Genomic DNA, 23,229 nt, shown 5'->3' with positions numbered 1-23,229 from the left:
CCTTGAGAGTCCCACAATTCAGGTCTGTAGTTTTGACTAAAACTAAAACTCTCTACAGGAAGAATCCATAAGATTAGTTCACTCATTTGGGTTTACTTCTTTACTTGTAGGTCCATTCCGGGGAAAGTTCCACTCCAATCATTGCCTAGGTATTTCCTGTTCCATACTGTGCTTGATTGCTTACTTGGTTTCTCAGCACTGTCTAATCTCTCTGTATTCCTTCGCAGCTTGGGTATTGGCGATGTGTGTTCTCCCCGCTCTTTTATTTAACTGACACCTCTGCCTGTTCCTATTGAAACAGCAGAGAGGTACGTTGTAAAGAAGAGCCCCTTCCTTGAGGAAGCCTGAGTTTTGAAGTCAGGGGAGCTGGAGTTGGAGGCTGAATATCGATTCCTGTGTACATATTGTCTCCAAGGTCATCTATCTATCTTCCTGACCTATTTCCGGAGCGGTGAGTAACAGCTTTCCACTGGTATGGATTCTGCGGCCCAGTGATCGTCTATGAAGTTCCCTGCAGCTCTGCAGTCGATAACTGCTTGAATATCCTGCAATAATCTATCTCCAATGGAGAATGATACCCTCAACACTACCATGTTGGTATCAGTATGACTGGTACACATTGAAGAATGAAAAGACTATGAGGAACCCGGTTGAAGAGTGGGACCCCGGACCGTGGTTCCTCTTATGACCAGGCGCTGGCGTTTCCCGAGCGCCTAGGTGGTGTGATCGGGTACTCTTGTACGGTATGTGTATTGGCGCCACAGTACATACACAAGCCTAAGGTCTTTCTGAGGCTCCGTTCTTCTGGTGTTAAAGGACCTCTTGAAGTGGACCCCAACTGCATCGTTCGTCTGGAGCCTGAATCCTGGGTGAGGGAGGAAAGGTGGAGGAGAATCGAGGAGCCAGACCTCTTCTCCTTTCAGACAGTCTCTCCTTCATACGGTAATCTAACTGCAGAACTAGAGCAATGAATTTGGTTAGGTTGGTGGGATGTGGTACTCTGAACACTTTGTCCTTAAGATGTTCTGAAAGCCCTCTCCTAAAGATCATAACCTGTGCATCATCGGACCAGGTGGTCTCACTCGCCATCTGCTTAAATTTAGTAATATAGGACAGTATATCTAGATTTCCCTGTTTGAAATCAAGGAGATGTTCTTGGGAAGCTACCCGGATCTCTTGTCGGCTGAACATGGTACGAATGCTGTTACAAAAGGGTGTATGTGAGTCCAGAATGGGATTATTGCTAGTAATCAAAGGAGTTGCCCAGGCTAAAGCAGGCCCTGTCATTTGTGAAACCATGTAACCCACGCAGTCTCGATCGGTATGCAAAAATGCCCCCTTGAACGTGAACTGCACGGCACAAGAATCAACGAATTCTTTGAACTTATGTGGGTTACCATCAAACTGACCACCTGGTTGAGGACCAGGAGGGACCTCTGAACAATGGGGTATGTGAGAGGCTGCAGCCTGCTGGGCTGCCTGTTGTTGGTGCTGTTGCAGGGTGTTATTCTCCTGCTTAAGTTGTTGAACCCCTAATGATTGTACTGCAGCTATTAGCTGCTGGATCTGCTCTTGCTGTGGATCCATCTTTGGGGGTTCTCTGGAACCGACTCTAATCACCTGGAGCTAGTCAGCGACTGCTGACTACTTTTTTGGGCGTTGCTAACTGTCAACGATTATACTTTGTTGGACATAAATGAGATTTGCTCCAGGTGAACAGAGAAGGAAAACAGAAAATCACCTACCTGAACTGAGTTAACAGAGAGCAATGTCCCGTGGACTGGTGATATCCAGTAATTAATCTCTTTGTGACCTTCCCTGCAGTAATTAGGAATTCCCCTGAAAACCCCTCCGGTGTCCGGCACAAAGGCTTGATCCCCGGGCGGTCCCCAGGGAAACCCTCACCGGCAATAAAACCCTGCGGAGAGCTGCTAGGGAGCATTGTCTCCCTGAGATGTTCTTGCGCGGGATGTGATTCTGCCTTCTGGTGTTGGAGGCTTCTTAGCGAACGTAACTAAGGACTGGATATGAAGGTAAAGATTAGAGTAGGATAAGATTCCTTTCAAGCTGTCAGACCTCCAGTAATATTCTATTCTAATTCTTACCCCCAGTTTGTGGAAAGAAAGGCGTCTTGGGTAATAGATATGAAGGAAGGGGGAGGCCGCCTGGCATTCCCAAGAATACTGGATAGATGGGCTAAGGAGAACAGTATAAATATAAACAGGGTAGATGAGGAAAAGATGATAAAACAATAGCAACAATCCAAAGGAGCAACAAAGAACGAAATACAAATGCCTACCGGTTTGTGAACAAGGGAAGCCACCTGGAGACTGCTCACGGGGAGTGGCTGTAAGCCTAGGGTATCGTGGTAGAAAGACCGCGCTAGAAGGAAGCATGAAAACGGGAACAACAGATTACGGAGTACCCTAGAATGCAAATGGAGGGAGGATCAAGACGGGGCGTAATGTAATACCTCGTGAAGAGCGAGGATCCGAATACCGAACCAAAGTGAGACTGGGCTGAAACCGCGCTCCTAAAGTGTGTGGTTTTAATCGTCCGAGATAAGGTAACGATTTCTCTCGAACTGCCGTAGCGGTCTGCAGATCAAGAATAGAAGGAAGGGTTAGTGAGGTTATGAAGAGCGTCAGAAAGGGAGTCAAGAGCAAGGAAGTAAGGATAGGTAAATCACAAACTAACTCACGTAGCGCTTGTATACTCCTATGAGAGTAGCAACGCACTGGGTTCTTGGAGGATTCTGTTGATAAGCTGTTTGGGAGGATGTGACATCAGTGAGTTGCAGTGTGTTCTGGGATAGAACATCTAACTGTTGCGTTTGCAATGATTTCCAGATAGGGTGGCCATGTTGGAATACTTTCCGGAATAAGAATCTGCCATACAGAACATGACACAATGGAGGAAGAGTACATCAGGAGAGAAGGTGAAATGTTTGTAGTTACTTTCTGATTGGTTGTTCATTGTCTCTGTGGTGGGTAGCTGCCATAGTCTATGAAGTACCTCAGATGCATTTGAATAGTTGAACCTATTAAAGAATGCTTTTTTTGTGATATTTATTGGTTCCAATAAAAAGTGTAGATTATATTGTATTATTATATTAAACATTTTTCTATATAGCATATTTGTATTGCTTGGGAGTGAGGTGTAGTTTTCGGAGATTGTACTATTTTTGGGGTATAGTTATTGTTTCATTGGATATATGAAACATAAATAATTTTGAGGATGGGTTTCATAGTGATGTTGAGGAGGTAGGTGATGTGTTATCAAAGCATTATATTACAAAGTTTGTTTGGTTATATAATATTATTTTAGGCTAAGTGTTTGAAATGAGAAGTGTGTGCCGTAATTGTGGAGAAATATTTTTGACAGGTAGACCAGGTGTCTTCCTATTCGGGAAAAGAAAATGTATATGAAAGAGCACAGATAAATGTTCCTGGATTTTTTGAAGTGTGATAGACGTGAAGAGGATTTCTCTGATTGAAAATATCTTTTTTGGTTACCTAGTGATAAAAAGAACACAAAGGGTCTTTTAAGAGCCACTCCAAGAACGTTTTAAGTATATTGGAAAAGGAAAATACCTTTGGTGCCTTTTTTTATAGCCGTGGATACGGTTGCGGTTGCAGCCAATGGAATATTGTGTCCTGTCAAATGTATTATATGCACGGGCACCAACCGTAGGCACTCTCCCGCTACACCAGGTCTCTGGGACGGTCTGCTCTTTGGACTCACCATCTCATCAAGGAGTTCCTCAAAGGACTGTTTGGATCGTTCCCGCCAGTGAAGTCACCTGCCCTGGCGTGGGAACTGAACGTCGGGCCCCTACTCAAGTTCCTCTATTGGAAAAGAGCTTTCCTCGTGGCCATCACCTCTGCCAAGAGGGTGGGTGAGATCCATGCCCTTCACGACACAAGGGTGGTGCTGAGGATGCACCCCTCCTTCATGCCAAAGGTTCCATCAAAATTACACCTCAATGAGCCTTTGGTGTTGCCTGTGTTCTTTCTGAAACCTTCTTCACTGGCTGAAAGGACTTTGCACCACTGGATGTAGCTCATAGTTTGAAGTTCTATGTGGCACTCACAAAGAGTTTCCTGAAGACGTCTCAACTATTTGCGAACTTTGGTCCTGTGAACCATGGGAAGACCTTGTCCAAGGCTTTCATCTCTAGGTGACTCTATGGCAGTATCACACACTGATGCTCAGTGAGTAGTTGTTCATTGATTGTAATCCGCTTTTGGACTGTTTCATGTGCTACTGTGGGGGGGCTTGAGGGGTTTTTTCCAATCGTTTTTAGACCAGTGTGTGCTATTCTGATGTGTTTCTCTTGTGTTTCTGTGGCTTCCCACCCTGTTTGTTCTGAGCTGGCCTGCATCTAGAGTGTGCAGTCCCTGGGGTGTAGTCCTCTGTTTCTCTCTGGCTTTCAGAGGAAAAAATGTGTGATATTTGGGTCCGCTATGCGGACCCATTTCCCTATTGGCTCCGCGGAAAGGACTCTGATTGGTCTGGATGGCAGTGTGATGTCTGCGGACACCCAACATGCCTGCTGATTGGTTGGTGAAAATCGTGATGTGCATTCCATTTTTCAGAGACACCCGCCATGTTCTATCTGCAGACAGCTACAGCTGTTTCAAGGCTTTTGGTGTTGGGAAGAGGGTCTGGGAGCGGTGGATGAGTGACAATATGGTAGCCCGCAGATAGGGTTTTAGGAGGGCGGCTTATCTGGTGACTGCAGGCAGACTTTATTAGGGAAGGGGATTGGAATGTAGATGATATGAAGATGTTTGTATAGGTTAAAAATAGGCCATGCACCCGAGAATCCAGGCACTGGCACAACTACCACAGTCAAATACAGGCATGTAACCAAGAATCTGGCCACAACCATTCTAGTAGTAAGTGTTTGGTGGGCAGTTGGAGGTGGGGTTATTTGGTGACTACAAGAGGGCCTGTTAGAGTAGTGGAATGGAATCCCGACGATATGGCGATATTGCCATTGGTGAAAAATAGGGTTGGCAGTCTATTTTGATGTCTGCAGATGGTTGAATTGAGAAGTTATGGGCAAGTTGTGGTGTGTTGGTTATGGCCAGTGGGCAGATTCTTGGGTGCATGGCCATATTATACTGTGGTGGTTGTGACCAGTGCCTATATTCTTGGGTGCATGGCCGTAGGCCATAGCAGTAGGCCATGCACCTGAGAATCTAACTGTTGATAGTGTTACAGATGTGTGCGGTATGTACTGAGGCACGTTCATTGCTGTTGGTGGATTTTAACTCTTTCACTATTGAAAAGTGATATTGCAGTATTATCGGTGCAGTTAGATACAATTTGGCGTATTCTAACTGGTGATAGTTTTATATTTTTTAAGGTTATGTTTTGAAGCACTTTTTTCCTGTTGGTGGATTACAATTCTTTCACTATTGCAAACTAATATTGAAATATTATGGGTGCAGTTAGATACCAGATGGCATATTTTAACTGTTCATAGTTTTATACTTTTGAAGGATATGTTTTGAAGTACTTTCATTCCTGATGATGGTTTCTAACTATTTCACTATTGGAAAGTAACAATGCAATATTATGGGTGCTGTTAGATAGCAGTTGGCATATTCTAATGGTTGACAGTTTTACAGGTTAGTAGACTCTCATAATTAGTACGTTTTAAGTACTATAGGTGTTTTGCACAGTTGTTTCTGTTTGCATAATCATTGGGTCATTAGAGAAAAAATGTGTTTAGCATTATCGGAAATGTATGACATGTACATCTGTTGGCAAACAACAAACAACAATGTTGCACTATGGATGTAGTTAGATACCAGTGGTGTATTCTAACTGTGTATAGTTTTAGAGTTCAGAAGGGTATTTTTTGAAGCACTTAGATACCTGTTGGTGTCTATTGTGCACTAACGTATGATAGTTTTACAGGGCAGTGACTACATTTAGGTTTAAGGAATATTAAGTAGGCATTTGCTAGATTTGCTGGTAATCTATGTTTTAGAGTAATGGAATTGTCATTGGATTCAAACCAACCACATGCTTTTTTAATGTATGCTGTATTGTGACCTGCAGTGGTTGTGGCACCAGTGTGCTAGATTATGCCTACTGTTGTGAATGTTTTCTTGCCAAGAGATACTTGACCATGGATGAAACTAGTACGCTTGCAGTTGTTTTTGGTACCATCTTCATTGTACCTCAAAAGCATTACTATGACATATTGGCTATGTGAGTTTATGTGTAAGGTTTAACGATTGTCTGAATTGCAAACACTGCATAATATGCCATGATTTGTATTTTGCAGCAGCTGATGAAATGGAATAGATTCACAATTAGGTATAGATACATACACAAATCTTTCATTAGGGACTTGCTCCTGTGCAACCTGGTTGCAGAGACTGCATGTATGCTTCCACGTGTATGAAATCTGGAAGATTTCATTTATAGGTCTGTTTTTACTTTCTAGTACTTGCAGTAAGTACATTAGAAATTGTTGTGTATCTTCCTGTGTATTTATGGTGAATCTTACGATTCCTGCACAGTAGTCCAATTCTTGCCTTATTCCTGAGACACTGTAATTGTTGTCAGGATTATTTGCTGCATTTATATGAAGGATGAGCATTTGCAAACACAATTGGTCTGAGCCGTTCAAGACAACTGGTGGCAATTGGAACAGAAGATTGATTGCTACATTTGCATAACAATTTAGACCAGTTGTGTTGGAAAATGTAAATGGACTGGATAGTTCTGTCTCTGTGTCATTTGCTTGACCGCCACTTCTTTTTTAAGAAGACATGTTTTTCTCTGTGCTGTTGATGTGAACTTGTATTTGCACTAGACATTTCGGTGGTTGTGCTACTTGATGGAGTAGCAGTTGTTTTTAGTTTCTTTGGTACTACTGTTGGAGATCCCTTATAAGTTTTGTTTGTATTACTTTTCTTTTAACAAGTTTACCTTTTTGACGAACAGGGTACATATCGAGATTGGGCATGTAGAGTGCATGTAGTCTGTTGTACTCCACGATGCAAGGAATGTAAGCCTTGAATTTGTTTGCATCAAAATTGACTAGAAATAGTCATTTGACAGTGACAGTGCTAAATAACTCATACCTTCTTTACAAACTGTGCTGCCAATGTCTATCAATGCCTGGTCTAGGGTTAGACCTTGTGATTTGCGAATAGTGACTGCACATGCAAGAGACAGAGATAATTGTTCTCTCCGTACATACATGTCTTTGAAAAGAAGGAATCCTGCTGTTGAGCATCCTATCCTTTTAACTTCTGAAAGTTTGTCAAAGTGGATGTTGACAAACTGAATGTTGTTGTCATGTGGATGAGTCGGAAAGCTAACAACTGTTCCAGTTGTTCCATTAAATAAATATTGCTCCATGTCTAGTTTACGTTTCTGAATTATTCTGCAGTTTAAACATGTTTACATTTTCTTCAAACCAGCTGTGTTGGAGATACATTTTTCTAAGCCATACAGTTGTGCTGTTGTTTGTTGACACATAGGGAGTCTCATGCCGTGCACTTCCAGTGTGTCTGTGGAGTTAATATGCACTATTGATTGCATTTCTTTTTTTAACATTGTCTCATTGAATTGCATACAGCTTGCTAGGGTTGGCATTAAGGACACACATTTTACATGTGTGTGTGCTAATTGTTCCATGACATCAGGAGCAGATGTGTCATGCCCATATAGCTCATGGATGAGTCTACTATTTAAGATAGATTGTGCATCTTTAGAAAGAAGAGCATTCCTAATGCTTTTAAAAATGTTATCATAGGTGAGGTCTGCAGACTGGCGCATGTTTTGATTTATTTATTTAGTTATTTATATAGTGCACACAGCCCAAAGGCATCTGGGCACTTTTAGCTTAGGAGAATGGTTACATTGAGATTTTGTTGCATGAAGATACAGTCAGGTACAGCGGTGGTAGTTTACCTTTCACATAATATCAGAATATACACAGAGTTAGTTATCTGTATTGGAAATGTTGCCATAGATTTACATTTCCTATTCTGCCATGTGTGTTGCTTCATTGTTTATGTCCTAATGTTTTAAAAATAGGTTCACCTTTCACTGGTGTTAATTGTAGGAGATCTCCAAAAATAATAATGTGTTTTCCTCCAAAAAGTTCTTTGCAGTCTGTTTTAAGGACTTCTTGTAATCTGAGGTGAATTACAGTCAGCAGTATGTTGGAGGCCATGTTCTCCTCATCTATTAGGAACATTTTCATTTGTTTCAGAATTCTGCGTAGTCCAGTAGCAGCTTCTCTTGATAGTTTGAAGTAGTGTAATTTGTTTTGGTGTTCTACTGGAAGGAGCAGTAATCAGTGTAAAGTAACACCTCCTATGTTGTAGGCAGCTAAACCTGTGGTGGCTGGTACAACAACTGAAAGCTTGTTGTTTGTTAACTTTTGGAGGAATATGCTGATAATTATAATTACAAACGTTTTGACTGACCCAGCTTCACCACTTACATAGAAGAGTACAGGTTTATCATGTTGATATCTACAAGCTACCAGTTTTACTTTCATGCTGCACGCCATGTTCATTTTTTTAAGTCACGTCTAAGAAAATGCTTAGTTGCTCATCAATGATTTGTGACTTGAGCAGTGCCAAGTTTTCCTCTGATTGCTCACTCATATTGATACATGATGTTTTCTACTTCAGTAATGACTAATTCTGCTTCATTTACTATGAGTGCCTCTCCCAGTGGTTCTTGGCTTCCTGTAACAGAAGGTTGACTGCCCTCAGGAGTGTGTTCATTTAGTTGTGCTTGAACTTCTTCATCTTGTTGGCGTTCATTGTCCAACATGTTTTTGTACTAATTGAAATTTACATTTATTATACTGCTTTCATTTGCATTGAAAGCAGCTTCAAATGAGTCATGGGTGCCCAATAAATATTCTTCTTTTCTCCATGGTTTAAAAAGTTGGAGTAGGGACATGTAGTAAATTACACTATGTTGAGGAGTTTTAAATGATAACTTTATAGGATTAATTGGGCTGGGATTGGTAAGTTTAGCGAGGCTGCCTTCCCAAGTTTTGACTATGTATTTTCCATTTTTTTTTCATCTGGTTTAATATGATTCTTGTAGGAGAAATGTTGGGCTATGTGGTATAGGCACATGTTTTCCAAAGCAGGTCTCCTGTTTGAGTAGTATGTGTCTAATAAATTGTTTATCAAAATGTCCTGGCTGTTGGGATCATTTTTGGCGATTGTTTCTATCTCTTGGTATAATTTCAGCACTTGTTTCTGGATGCAGCAGGACCTAGGTTTAGCCAGACTATGTGTTCAGATTTGCCATATATGACTGTGCCTATCAAACAGTCTGCAGCTTCGTAGCATCAACTTTCTCCAAGGGAGAGCATTTTTATGCCAAATCTGTACAATTTTTGTGACATTTTTTTGTCAGATGATCTGTCATCCCAGAGGTCTTTTAGCTCTGTTTTCTCAGCTTTAGTTAGGTAGGCTCTGACATATCTTGCAACTGCAGTGGAATTGTCTGCAATGTATTGTATATCTATGTTTGCATTTCACAAGAGGGCAATGGTTGCATTGTGATCATCGATGTACTTTGATGCTTCATTTCTTTAAATGCAGTACGTGTTTCAAGCGATTTACCTTTCACACTGTGTCTAACAGAAGATATGAAGCTTTTTACTTGTCCTTTTTCTGAAACTGATAAAGTTTGTGTATGTAGCTTACTATGTGTGCTTCCTGAAGGGGTGTCGCAGGTTACATATTAGTGAATAAATTGCAAAACAGTGGCATCACTGTAATGACCAAATGTAGGTGCATCATTTATCCACAAAAGCATGTGGATGTGTGTTGCTCCTATGGGTTGATGTTCTTTTCTCCAAAAGAAGTGTTCCATCCACTTCTCCGAGTGGAGGAATTGTTTTATCGCAGATGAAGTGCAGCATGGCAATAAAGTGGTGGTGAAAGTATCTTGATACATTTACAGGGTCAAGAGAACAGAGTTCTCTTGGTGTTTTTATGTCTATTCCTTCTTTGTTTTGATTTGCTGTGCATAGGAAGTCATGTAACTCCTCGCATGCATATTCTGCACAACTCAAAGTGACAAACCATGTGGATGGGTGAAGGTTCGGTAGCATACACCGTACATCAGTGTGACATCGGAACCAGTATTCTTTTGTACCACGCATGTTTGCCAAGAGATTTGTGATACTTGAGTGCAAAACTTCATCTTTGTCTTTTATCTTTTGAAGTAGTTGGGTAGCAGACATGTTAAAAAATTGGAACCTGTTTTTAATATGTGTGCATCTCTGTATCATAGAGTTGTTAGTTCACATTCAAACAGGAGGAGGAATATTCAACATCTTGTCTGAATCTGGGGTCTTCAGAATACTTTTGTGAAGAGCGGTATTCTGATTCTGTTATTTGTGTACATCTTTCATCATATCTTCCCCCTGTTCCTGTAGGAAAGAGTAGAGGGAAGGCTTGTGCTTCTACACTTTTTCCCATATGCTGATTGGAGATCCTTTGGCTTGACGCATTTCATGTTTCTAGTGCATTGTCTGTGGTGTCTTTGGAGTGTAATGGGTGTATTGTATACTTGTCTAAAATATTGGATTTTATTCTAGTATCTACAAGTTCAAATTGGCCATTTGGTAAGGAATCCTGAATTATTTTGGTGGTTTCCCTGTAGGGCTTCTCTAACTTTGTTTAAGTCTACTAGTTGTTGCCACATTTCTTTGTCTTTGGTTGGTACACATTTACTAGGATAATCAAAGATTGATCTATTGGCCATAGCACTCCTAGAGTGTCTATGTTTTCTTTAAGATCTAATGGCAAATAAACTACATTGCTACAAATGCCTTTTACTGATTCAGAAGGAGGCAATTCTGCTGTTTTGGGTTGAAGGTGTATTATAGGTTGAAATGGCTGTAGTGTTTGGATTATAATGCTCTCATACTAATTAAGCTGTTGGAGAGGCTTATTAGTGATAGCCCGCGAAGACATGTGGTTATTACCTAGCTTTGTATTGCAGTATGTGGCAAGTAATTTTTTATTTGTTTTCTGCTATAAGAGAGCTAATTGGAACCTTTGGGATTCCTTATTGTCTTCTATTTTGTTAATTATATCTACAGTTTTGGTGCTCCCGACAACACACACATACTTGGTTTGGTACTTCGGCAGTTGTGCTTTTAACCTTTGCTATTTATTTTTTGTACGTGTTTTTTAGAAGATTGGCATTTGCAAGGTTTTCCCTACTCTTCTCTAAAGTTAGTGGATTTAGTAAGTGATCTTCACTTACAGAATATTTACTTTGGATGTGGTCTATTTGTTGAAGGAGTTCTTTGGCTGTGCCATGTAGGAGAATGTTATTAAAATGTTGCAGTTCTAAAGCAGGACTTTTTGCGTAGTACAGTCCCTGGACAAGGTGCTGTATAGTGGAATGGTGTGTTGCTAACATTTTTATGTGGTGGAAGGTGCGTCTGCAAGCACGTACTGAAATGCAGGCTAATGAATGTCCTTGCAGTCCAGTGTAATTCCTCACTGGACAGGAGTCCATGGTTTGCACAGTATTTATTCTAATTTTCTCTTTTACATTCAAATAGTGATTGAGGAATTTGCATAAAGATTTGAAGGATTGTTTCTGTATGTTACACATTGAGGTGCAGGGCCATTTGTAGACTGGACGGTTTGGTTCGGTGGAATGAAGAGTTGATTGTAAGGTTGTAGGGAGAACATTTTTAATGAGGGTTTCTTGTGCCATAATGACATTGTCCACCGCTACTATGTATGGCAATTGGGTTTTTCTGCTCTTGTTTATATGCCTCTTCATTGAAATATGCTTCTGTGCTGCTTGTGTGAATCCAGTCCCCTGCACAGAAGTTTGCAAAGGTATCTATGTTGACATTGCACATGATTAGAAGTACTTTTTGTAGTTTACTGATTCATTTTTTTTGTGGTTTCATTCTGTTTAAAATGAATATGAACATTTTTCTTTTGAGGAGCAATGCACTGTCAATGAGAGCTTCAGGATTAGTCTTCTACAGTAATTTAAAATGGGTGAGTGTGCCTTTTCTGCTGATTTTATAAGATTGTGACATACTCTACGGTGGAAAATTGTTTGTAAAATACATTTTTTGGAATGCTTAACTGTGGCTACGTTAACATTGGTAGATGTAGTGGTAGTGCTATTAGTAGTTTTATTCTTCTTAATACATTTATTTTTCTTTTTACTTTTTGGAAGAGGGGCCATCATTTGTTTTAATGCTACCTGGTTCAGCTTTGTTGACTGACTATATTAGCTGTTTTGTTTGAACATTTGGTATAAATTCTGCTAGAGGTGGATGAGTATTTTGCATGCTTTTAGTTTTATCTGCTCTATTTGTTTGTTGTTTTCTACGGAGTTGCTTTTTAGTAGGCATTCTGTTCTGGCTGTTGGAGAAAAAAGGAAAGTGTAGGTTTGAAAGTTTTGCAATGTATTTGCGTGCATTGTGAATGAGTGTGTGAATATCAGGGCAGGCATAAATAGAGGTATGTGTGATTGTGCAATGGGCTGTTAGTTCTGGTTGGGAAGGTTGTAAGAGTAGCTGTGTGTGTAGATGTGTGAGGCCTTGGTTCAGTGCGTAAGATAGTGTACTGTGCATGAATAAGTAAGGACATTACAATGTTTTTGTGATACTAGTGGGTGTTATGGTGCGATGACTAAGAGTGAATTAAATGCTGTTGTTTTGGAAAGAATTATGTAGGCTACTATACAGCTACACTGCACTGTATGAGTAACAGAAATAATAATACTACACTCGTGCACTTACTTTGTAGGATGTGAAGAGTAGTTTTCTTCTGGTTTTTATCTTCTAGGAGAGATGTTGCCGTCTTTCAAGAGGCTGTTCTTCACTGCAATTGGGAAAGAAGACAATTAATGGGTATGTGTGGTAATGGCAAAGTAATTGTACTACAAGAAGACATTTCACACTGTAGGAGGAGTTGTTGGTAAGTAGAGTTAGGAATATTGCAAGTGATTCTGAGTATGATTGTAACACTGCTGTTGCTGCAGACGGGTTGCCACCAGATTCCTAATAATATTTTGCCAGCTAGGTTCCCGGTGTCACTAGGACATTACAGGTCATGTTGGCCTGGAAATTCAGGTGGTGGAAAATGTTAGTCTGTGTTTCTGTGCAGTTGCCTAGGACTGTATGGGAATGGGGACATGCAAGCAGTGGCAACATTGGTAATGGGGCTGGTGGTGCTGTGATAAGTATGCCCTATGGGGCTGGGGTTTTGAAAGAGTGAGAGTTGTTGTTGCACTATTTGTATTACAAATGGAGCACTGCAAGTCCTACTATGCAGAGAAAAATGGAGAGGGCAAGAAGCATTCACAGATTAGAAAGGAGAATGTTAGTTAGTGTGTGCAATTTCATTAATGTTCCCACACATGCATGCTTGGTACGTGATTGTTCTTGAAATAAGTTGGAGAAATCGTTTCCATTTTGTTTAATTTATTTATTAACAATTACACACATCACTGCTGTAAATGTACACATGCCTTTATTTGGTTTCCTTCAAACGGTGCTGAAATGAATAGTTTTAAATGCATTGGATTTTGGCATTTTGCAATCTATGTACATGCCATGCTTTAGTAACATACAATCCGTTTTTGTTTAGAGTGTGCATTGTGGTGGTTTTAGTGCAGCTTTGTTAATGGGAGACGTGGTTTTAAAAGTGACATAATGAAAGAAGAAAATAACAGTTTGCCCATTACAATAGGTGATATGGGCAAGCATGCATGTCTTGGTAATGTATTGAAGTTTCACACAGGATGTGGCCCTTAAACATGTTGTGGAAATGTTTCAAATGTGGTTTACTTTTGTTGTACAAAAAATCACACAGAGAGTGCTGCTGAAATTTCACATATGTGTTTTAAAACTGTTATGAAAATGCTCATTAAAAGAAAACTTTCTGAGCACACAGCATTGTAAGTAATTGCCACTTGATGTCAGGAGATGGGACAAACAAGAGTATGATTTTTGAGTAGGTAATGCAGGATAGGTGACAGGAACCCTGTTTATATGCATTTATAAAAGAGCTGGAAATGTAATTTTAAAAATATATGCATACCTGTACTTTGTGTTGAAAGATGCAGATGTGGATGAATCTGGAAGTAGAAATCTTGGAGGGTTTTACGGTAGTTTTTGATGCAAATGTTTGGAAGAATAGGAGACCTGTACTCTGATTAGCCAATCAGTTGTTCAGGTTGTGCTTTATAGGAAGAGATGGTAACACTTGTGTTCATTGTTGTGTGTAGTGAAGATGGCTGCGGTTGCAGAGATGGAGAGAGTCAGTGTGTGGATGGTGGGAGATTGCTTTGGGAGTGATTTGCAGAGTTATGCAGAGATAAGTAGCATTTCTGTCAACCTTGGATTTGAGGGAATGGAGGCTTTGTGGTGTGGTGTGCCTGGCCACAATTTGCAAGGTGTGCTTGCACTTTGTCAAGATATGGCCACTTTTAATACTCCAGATGTTCTTGTGGTGCATTGTGGAGGACTGCATTTGCGGTGCATGAGTGCAGTAACTTTGCTGCATGTGCTGAAGGACTGGCACAAATGCTGCTTTTTCCATGTGCAAGGGTGCTATTTTCTCATATACCACCTAGAGCACTATGGAACTGCCCCAATCTCTTTTGTCCTCAGTAAGAGGCAGGAAGGTGTCTTGTGAAGAGAGGCATACCTTCTGTGTTGTGTAGTGTTGAGATGTACTCTTTTGAGAATGAGAACATTCATTCTCAGAGTGTGAATTTATTTTCTGCAGATGGCATTTATTTGTCAAATATTGGAAATTACATTTTCCTTTATAATGTAAGGAATGCTTTGAAGAGGTTCAGGTAAGCCTTTAAGGAAAAGAAAACAAGAGAAATGCCAACAAAATGATAAAAAGGTGTTTGTTTCCAAGCTCCTTAAGAAAAAAAGAATTCAGAGCCACCACTAAAGAGAAAATACCTTACTTTGTGTTTAATTTGTCTCCCCATCCCCTTGAATTGGATGATCTGTCCGTGGACACCGCAGTAGTCTGTGGACAGCACGTGCCACATCCAGGGCTTTTGAGGATGGCAGGCATGGAAATGGGACTATGGATCCCACGGGACTGGCCAATAAGGTTTCCTGTATGTGGTATGTAAGTAGAGAGTGTGGCAGAAGGTCTGTTTGCTGAGAGGAGTGCCAATGGCTATGGCTGTGTCTTTCAGGAGGAGGAGTGTGTGGATTTGGAGGGACTCATGGATCCATTGGTTGCAGGTGTATACAGAGCACTGTGGAGTGGTCGAACATCTTGGATTTGATCATGGTGATGTGAAGTGGTATGGAGTGTGCAGAATGAAGTGGCTGGACTTGCTCCCACTTTGTGTCACTTTGGTCATGCACCAACATCCAGCCATTATCATTGTTCATTGTGGAGGGAACAGTTTAGGACATGCAACTGGAATGTCACTGCAGTTTGCAATGAAGGAGACAATTGGGAAAATGATGGACATGTTCCCAAAGTCCAAACAAATTTGTTCTCGCATTGCCCAGAGACAGATGTGGTTACGCTCCATTTCATTTGGTCCACAAATGGAGAAAGCACATGACACAATGTCAAACAGGCTGTTTGTGCATTTTTGAGAGATGTTTCGATAATGAAAATATTACATTTCACAGCACCAATATTTTTCCCAGAGATGCAGTACATCCTACTGATGCTGGTAATCAGCTTCTTTTGCAAAAGATCCCAAATGCTTTGCAGCCCTTTTTGCAAATATAGCAAGCATTTTCAGAGCCACCACTTTCTCCCGCAAAAGAGTGGAATGGTTTAGATGCTGCCACCACCTACATTTTTTAGATGTCCATGGACTACAGTGCTGTCTTGCGTAGGGACCTTCACCACCATTTTTTGTTACTTCTATTTTTGAACTGTGAAAGGTGGCTCTGAAAAGAACCGTTTATTTTTTTATTTTTTGTGTTTTGTGATGTTTTGTGCTTTTTAAAACAGGTTACACAAGGGAGGGAAGGGAGGGAAGGGGCACCAACCACAGGGACAAAGGTACAGGTGGAAAGAGGAAGATGAAGATGTTGGGTGGGCCTTACTTAGGTAGGGGGCACTGTTTCTTGTGCTCCTGGACCGCAGCCTCAAAAGCACTTTGAAACTGCTCCCCCCTGCAAAGTGATGTGTCACAGTGTATGCAGAATATAGTCACCTCGAAAGGTAAGGGTCAACTGCATCATGTATGGCCTGGGAGGCATCCTCAGGGATCCTCTGCCCCACAGGAGTGTCTCTTGTGGTGGCAGGAGCAGATGATGAGGATGTGACAGTGGATGCCATCCTGCTTACCCCTTCAAAAGGTACGACCCTCGGAACTGATGCCTTGTGGTTCGACACTAGGTGTCGCTGGATGGAGGTGGTAATGTAGCGTATGCAGCCCAGGCTTTCCGCGACTGAGTACAACATTGCACTCAGTGCATCGAACCTTGGCCGCATGCACCTTTCGTACCCCCCAAACGGTGGTAAAAAGCCCTCACACCCAAGACTCACGCTGGCAGCTGGTGACAGAGACTTTCACTACCTCATCCTCTTGATCCCCCTCTCCAGGCCCTCCATAAAATGGTGGAGGCGGTGGTGAGGCAGCTGCAGCAGCCATGGATGCCATTCTGTACCAATAGTACAAAACCATAAACCGCAATCTGCAGCAGGTGCTGACTCCTGGACAGCCAGAAACACAATGATGGGCAGTAGTGGCCTTTTATAGGGGTGCTGCCTGCAGACCGCACGACTGTCCGTGGGCTCAAAAGTTACACAAAGTCACTAGATCGACCAGAACATGGTCTAAGGCCTCTGGAAACATCCTGGATTGGCCACAAATGCACATTGGGGTAAGGACAGTGTCCACAGTCACATGGTGATGTCCGTGGATAGGACGGCTGTCGGTAGGAAATCTATTGCGCGACAGTAGTGGGACCCCCAAACTAATTTAAAGTCCGACACGTGCAGCAGACAGTTCCTGAGAGGTGCACTGTTCGGAGGGCACAGGGGATCTGATGCGCATGTGTCCAGGTGTCCGTAGGATAGGGGTGCGACCTCTGAACTAATTAAAAGTGCATCACAACTTTGTGGACACCTCCGGACAGGCATGGTGTTCGGAGGGCAATGGGGATCAGTTGTTCATGCGCACAGCTATCTGTGGGACAGGGCTGGTACCCCCAAACTAATCAAAAGTGCATCACTACTTTATGGTCATCTCACGACAGACACGGTTTTCGGAGGGCACAGGGGATCATGTGCGCATGTGCCTAGGTGTCTGCAGGACAAGGGTTGGACCCCCATGTCATCCGCGGCCGGGCCGATTGGCGGTTGCTTCCGCATTGGAGGCTCCGGCGCAGACTGTAATCCCAGCACGTTGCTTTCGCTTACGTGCAGCCGCGGTCTAGTGCTGCGGCAACATGGCGGTTGCTTCCGCGTTGGAGGCTCCGGCGCAGCCTGTATTCCCAGCACGTTGCTTTCGCTTACGTGCAGCCGCGGTCTAGTGCTGCGGCAACATGGCGGTCGCTGGGAGGTATTTCAGCCTCTTTCTGCCAGCGATCGCGGCGTTGCAACCCCCTTCAGTGTGTTGTTTTCCTGCTTTGGGCGTAAACGCTAGTTTTCTCTTTCCGCGGCTTTGTCCGTACCTTTGTCTCGCCTCGGCTAGCTACGAGCGGGGCGTCTCTCAGTCTCCCTCTCTCTCCTTATTTTCGTGGGTACCTCTCTGCACCAGCGGCACTCTCTTTCTCTCTCTCGCCGCCGGTTCGTCTCTCTCTCTCTGTTTCCTTCGTGGAATGCAAATCCTGCCTTTTCCGCCACTTCAGCTGTAAGCCGCCATCTACCTCCCCCGTTCCTCGGCTCCTGGATTCCGGCTTCCCTGCTGCTACTGGATTCTACGTTCCATCAATCATCCTTAAGGACTCCGTACTGGCATCATCCCTTCCAAGGGTTTTTTTTCTGCCGTCAAGGCTTTTTTCCCTTGTCGCCTGCTACGGGAGAGGAGTCCCAGGACTGCTTGTTCCAAGCATTCACTGTGGCTTCCTCTCGTGGTAGACAAGCTTCGTCAACCACAAAAAGAGACTTCTGCTCCCGTCGGCATCTCAACACCAAAGAGTTGGAGGGTTACCAATCAGGTGAGGAGAGTGGGGAGGAGAGGGAGATAGAATTGGACAGTTTGCAACGCCTAAAGAACACTATGTCTGCCGATGAACAGATCCAGGAACTCTGGAAGGCTGTTCAGGGTCTGTCACAAGAATTACAGACTGTTAAAGCGGAGAATGTAGTTTTGCGACAACTTGCCACTGCACGGGAGGTTTTGCCTACAGAACTACCGAATATGTCGTTGCCTTCGGGGAAGTTTGATGGTTCACCTAAGAAGATCAAAGAATTTATGGAAGCTTGTGTAGTATACTTTACATTTCGGCCTCGTTCCTTTGCTACTGATCAATCCAAGGTAGGTTTTTTGATCTCGAACATGACTGGTAACGCCCTTTCTTGGGCCACGCCATTGGTGATCAGTGCCAACCCCATACTGCATGACTTTGCCGGGTTTCAGGCCTTGCTGCAACAGACCTTTGAAAGACCGGAACTAACCTTCACTGCATGTGAAGACTTGTTGGACATACGGCAAGATTCCTCAGATGTTCTAACATATATATCCCGATAGACTTTGGCAGCAGAAGCAGGTTGGCCGGAACAGGCCCAGTATGCTATCTTCAGAAGGGGCCTAAGAGAGGAGATTAAGGACGAGCTTGCCAGGTCCTCTCGTCCACCAACTTTCGCCGATCTACTGTCCTCCACATTACAAATTGAATACCGTCTTCAAGAACGTCGAGCAGAACGCCGCAAACATCGTGTAGCAACAAGTCCTCAGACTTCCAGTACTTCTACATCCTCTTCTCACGCCTCCTCCCACTCCCTCGAAGAACCAATGCAGATCGGAGCTACCAGGGGTCCGCTTACATTTTCTGAGCGAAGAAGAAGAAAGGAGAAGGGCCTGTGTGCCTATTGCGGGTCTGAGCAGCACCAGCTCCGAGATTGTCAGGTGGTTCCAACCAGGCCACAGGGAAACGAACATCCTCGGCGCCAGTAGGGACTTGGTTCCGAGGATTACCTTGCAACCCGTTTAGTCCCTATGTTTCTCTTTCTATTTCAGCTCCCAACTCTTTGGAGGATTCTAGATTGATGGTTATTCCTGTTCAAATTAAATCCCGGGGAAGTTCGATAGACACCCTAGCCCTCTTGGATTGTGGGGCGGCCGGAAACTTCGTGGACACTCTCTGGGCAGAGAAGGTGGGGCTTAATAGAGTAGCCCGCAAAGAGGATCAAAAGGTAGAGGGCGTTGACGGATCACCCCTCTCGTCGGGTCTGATAACCCATACCACGGAAGAACTAGGAGTTACCATTTTTCAACATAGAGAAGTGCTCAGGTTCGATATCATCCGAGCCGCACACTTTCCTATTATTCTCGGAGTTACCTGGCTTCGAAAACACAATCCTCAGGTGAACTGGACTAGCAACCAGTTAAGTTTCACATCTCAGTACTGCAGACAACACTGCCTCTCAGAAACCTACCATAGGGAGTCTCTTACTTCGACGGTGTTAACGAGTGATCATGTGGGGGTTCACGCATTACCCCATTATTGTTTACCCTATCAGGAAGTATTCAAGGAGACGATACCTGCGGTTTTACCTCCACACAGGCCTGAGGATTGCTCTTTAGAGCTGGTACCTAATGCTTTGGTGCCTTTCGGCAGGATGTTTTCCTTAACCCAAACTGAGAGACAGGTATTAAGGAAATACTTGGATACCAACTTGCATAACGGCCTGATTCAACCTTCTAAGTCTCCGGCAGGAGCTTCATTGTTTTTCATAAAAAAAAGGGACTCCACCGATTTGCGTCCTTGCATTGATTACAGAGGACTTAATAGGGTTACTATCAGAGACCGCTATCCCATGCCACTCATATCGGAGATCATAGAGGCTGTACAGGGGGCTCGCATTTTTACCAAACTGGACCTTCGAAACGCATACCATTTGCTTCGCATTGCTAAGGGAGAGGAATGGAAGACTGCTTTCCGCACCCCATTCGGATTATACGAATACAAGGTTATGCCGTTCGGACTAGTTAATGCCCCGGCCGTTTTTCAGCGATTCATGGATCGCTTATTTTCTGATCTGTTACTGGTTACGGTCATCATCTACTTGGATGATATTCTGATCTATTCATCCGATTTGGAATCCCATACCATTCACGTGACTCAAGTGCTGGAGCGTCTTCAACGCTATAAGCTTCTGGTCAAACCCGAAAAGTGTGTTTTTGCAGTCTCATCGGTACACTACTTGGGATACGTTCTCTCGGAAGAAGGGATTTCCATGGATTCAGGCAAGGTCTCTGCAATTCTCGAATGGTCTTCTCCGGACAGTGTTAAGGAGGTACAAAGGTTTCTGGGTCTCGCAAACTTCTACAGGAGGTTCATTCCTAACTTCTCCGAGATAGTCCTACCCATTACGAGACTCTTAAGGAAGGATTCTGGACCTTTCCTATGGTCCTCAGAAGCAGAACAAGGTTTTAAGGGCTTGAAAGGTTTGTTCTGTTCCGCTCCGATTCTACGACATCCGGATCAAAACCGACCGTTCATCGTAGAGACCGATGCATCTGCTTTGGCTATAGGGGCTGTTCTGTTACAGACCTATGATGGTGTGGAACATCCTGTAGCCTATCTCTCGAAAACTTTGTCTCCTAGCCAGCTCAACTATTCAGTTCTAGAGAAGGAACTACTCGCCATGAAGTTGGCCTGTGAGGACTGGCGACATTTACTAATGGGTGCGCGTCATCCTTTTCTCATTAGGACAGACCATAAGAATCTCAAGGCGCTACAAAACATGGAGTGTGTTAATTCAAGACAGGCTCGATGGGCTTACTTTTTTGCCCAATACGACTTTCATATCACCTATCTACCAGGTACATCGAATAAAGTCGCTGATGCCCTATCTAGGAAGGAAGTTCCTGGAGACTATAACTCCCATTCTCGAGAAGCTATGTTCAGAAGAAACAAGATCCTGGGACACGTCAATGTTTTCTTCCAAGAAGTAAAAACCGCATTAGCTGCCGAAAGGATGAAACTTTCGAAGCTAAAGGGAGGAAAATATACCGAGAAGGATGGTTTCGTATTTCATGAGGACCGACTGTACATTCCAGAAGGCCCTTGGCGTAAGAAGATCATTCATCTGGGCCATGACCCACTTACCGCAGGGCATAGAGGAATACAGAACACCACGGAATGCATTGCAAGAAGATTCTTCTGGCCGGACATGAAAGGAGAGATCAAAGAATACATCAAGACCTGTCCGATATGTGCCAGAGCCAAATATCCATCGGGCAAACCCTTAGGTTTGCTGACTCAACCCGAGATGCCTACACGCCCTTGGGGTCTCATCTCTACTGATTTCATCGTGGAGTTACCTGAGTCGGAATCCTGCACTTGCATCATGGTGACGATAGACACTTTCACGAAATTGGCACATTTCTCCCCCCTACCTGGCTTACCCACCGCCACTCAAACGGCAGAGGTCTTCACACGAGATGTATTTCGACTACATGGATTACCTGACAAGATCATTTCCGATCGAGGTAGTCAGTTTATCTCAAACTTCTGGAAGGCTTTGTGTACTAGAGTGGGCATGGAGAGAGCACTGTCATCTGGTTACCACCCGCAGTCGAATGGCCAGACTGAACGATTGAATGCCACCTTGGAGCAATATCTAAGATGTTATACCAACAAACACCAAGACAACTGGGTGTCGTTGTTGCCCACCGCGGAATTTACGTACAATAATTCAACACATTCCGCGATAGGTCTTTCTCCCTTTTTTTGCACGTATGGAGTGCATCCTCGGTCCATTTTTCCCGTTATACCAGTTCCTTCGAACTCCCCCACTGCGGAAGCAGTACTTCAGTCCCTAGCAGAAGCACATAGGAGTGCGGAATTCAGTCTAAAAAGCAGCAGAAGCTGGAACAAGGAACAGGCGGATAAACATCGGCAGGACTGTCCCAATTGGAAGGAGGGAGACAAGGTGTGGCTCTCTACTAAATTTCTGCCTCGATGGGTTCGCCCTTCCAAACTTTCTCCTCGCTTTTTGGGACCTTTTTCTATTCTATCTAAGATCAACCCTGTCGCTTTCAGATTGAAACTGCCTCCTTCCCTTAGGCGCATACATCCTGTATTTCACTCCTCCCTTCTCAAGCCTTTTTTTTCTGATCCTCTCCGGAGATCTCATCCCCGTCTGCAGGTGCTGGGTTCTGGAAGGACGGATGAGTACGAAGTATCGACCATCCGTGATTCTAGATTCTACAGGGGACGATTGGAATACCTGGTGTCGTGGAAAGGTTACCCTGAGTCGGAGGACTCTTGGGAACCACTCTCCCACATCCATGCCCCCCGGTTGCTGAGTGGTTTCCATCGCAATTATCCGGGGAAGCCGGGGGGGGTACGCTTTGTGAGGGGGCATACTGTCATCCGCGGCTGGGCCGATTGGCGGTTGCTTCCGCATTGGAGGCTCCGGCGCAGACTGTAATCCCAGCACGTTGCTTTCGCTTACGTGCAGCCGCGGTCTAGTGCTGCGGCAACATGGCGGTTGCTTCCGCGTTGGAGGCTCCGGCGCAGCCTGTATTCCCAGCACGTTGCTTTCGCTTACGTGCAGCCGCGGTCTAGTGCTGCGGCAACATGGCGGTCGCTGGGAGGTATTTCAGCCTCTTTCTGCCAGCGATCGCGGCGTTGCAACCCCCTTCAGTGTGTTGTTTTCCTGCTTTGGGCGTAAACGCTAGTTTTCTCTTTCCGCGGCTTTGTCCGTACCTTTGTCTCGCCTCGGCTAGCTACGAGCGGGGCGTCTCTCAGTCTCCCTCTCTCTCCTTATTTTCGTGGGTACCTCTCTGCACCAGCGGCACTCTCTTTCTCTCTCTCGCCGCCGGTTCGTCTCTCTCTCTCTGTTTCCTTCGTGGAATGCAAATCCTGCCTTTTCCGCCACTTCAGCTGTAAGCCGCCATCTACCTCCCCCGTTCCTCGGCTCCTGGATTCCGGCTTCCCTGCTGCTACTGGATTCTACGTTCCATCAATCATCCTTAAGGACTCCGTACTGGCATCATCCCTTCCAAGGGTTTTTTTTCTGCCGTCAAGGCTTTTTTCCCTTGTCGCCTGCTACG

The sequence above is a fragment of the Ambystoma mexicanum genome, chromosome 1q (assembly GCF_040938575.1).
Source record: "Ambystoma mexicanum isolate Mex_15411 chromosome 1q, UKY_AmexF1_1, whole genome shotgun sequence".
Taxonomy (NCBI): Eukaryota; Metazoa; Chordata; class Amphibia; order Caudata; family Ambystomatidae; genus Ambystoma; species Ambystoma mexicanum.
This window is presented reverse-complemented; position numbering follows the sequence as displayed.